Source organism: Nanorana parkeri, unplaced genomic scaffold (genome assembly GCF_000935625.1).
Source record: "Nanorana parkeri isolate BGI_ZX_2015 unplaced genomic scaffold, ASM93562v1 scaffold1251, whole genome shotgun sequence".
NCBI classification, from domain to species: domain Eukaryota; kingdom Metazoa; phylum Chordata; class Amphibia; order Anura; family Dicroglossidae; genus Nanorana; species Nanorana parkeri.
The window spans coordinates 157,111-158,131 of record NW_017307519.1 but is presented as its reverse complement, the minus strand read 5'-3'; the positions used below and the strand labels follow the sequence as shown (position 1 = coordinate 158,131).

Genomic DNA, 1,021 nt, shown 5'->3' with positions numbered 1-1,021 from the left:
AGCTGACGAAATGGTACACGATGGGTCATGGTGGCCATGCATCTGTCCTCAATCACGACCATGGATGGATGGAATGGCTAGAACGGAGCCTCGCGTCTGAAGGCAAAGATTGTGTATATTCGACAGGAAAACAAAAAAAGATACTTCACATATTTGGATGACTAAATATTTGTCTTTTCTCTTGACAAATTATTATTCTGTGTGGAATGTCGTGACGTCATACACATTATTTCGTAAGGAACAAAAAAAAAGAAAAAGCAGATTGTTTTAGACTTTCTCAAGAGTGGACGGGGGGAGGAGGACAACTGTACCAAAGTCGAGTCCTAGATCCAGGGAGGCTAACAAAGCTTGTGGTACATTGGTCTGCGATCTTTGAGAGGAACTGCTGCACTCCTTACCGGAACCCCTATGTATAAAAGGATGGTGCTATTTATGGTACCTAACCATAAACCTCCCCTTAAAATCACCCGTTTACCGGAAGACTAAAGGTTTTAAAGCCGTTCTTCCTTCAGCGGTAACATTAATAAGGATCTAGCTATGGACCTACAGCAGGCTAGGATAGATCTATGGGTCCAGCCAAGGCTTTATCTCGTCATCCATCAAATTTGGACTCCCAACTTTCATGAAGTGGACCTGTCTGTGCTATAGGATGCAACCAGTCCGAGCCTCCCTCCTTTCTCTGTCTACTCTTTGTTGGAGAAGTGGATGGAATCAGATTGGCTGGCAGGATCCAGGCACTTGGCTATTCCCCTTGACATACAAGACCCTGTTGGCTTGTAATGTTGGCTCTTCTAGCCAAAGTACCGTTCTACTACCAGATACCACCATGCTCTTGGTGTGGCTGGGTCTGAAGATCGGCCTCCCATTAAATTAAAAAGCCTGCCCTTGGGGTGTGATAGTTAAAAAGATAAGAGAAAACCTTTTGAAGACTCCATGAACTTTTCCTAAAGGGAAGACTCCATTGACCTTCACCATGCATGCCATAAAATTTCCAGAACCTAGTTGGGAATTGCTTCCCCCC

The 1,021-nt window shown here is 44.5% G+C and overlaps 1 protein-coding gene across 1 annotated transcript in view; it reads right to left on the bottom strand.

Moving 5' to 3' along the window:
- Positions 1 to 1,021, bottom strand: part of IGSF9 (immunoglobulin superfamily member 9) — a 60,785-nt gene that overhangs the window by 16,831 nt on the left and 42,933 nt on the right. The gene's annotated exons all lie outside the window — the stretch shown is intronic.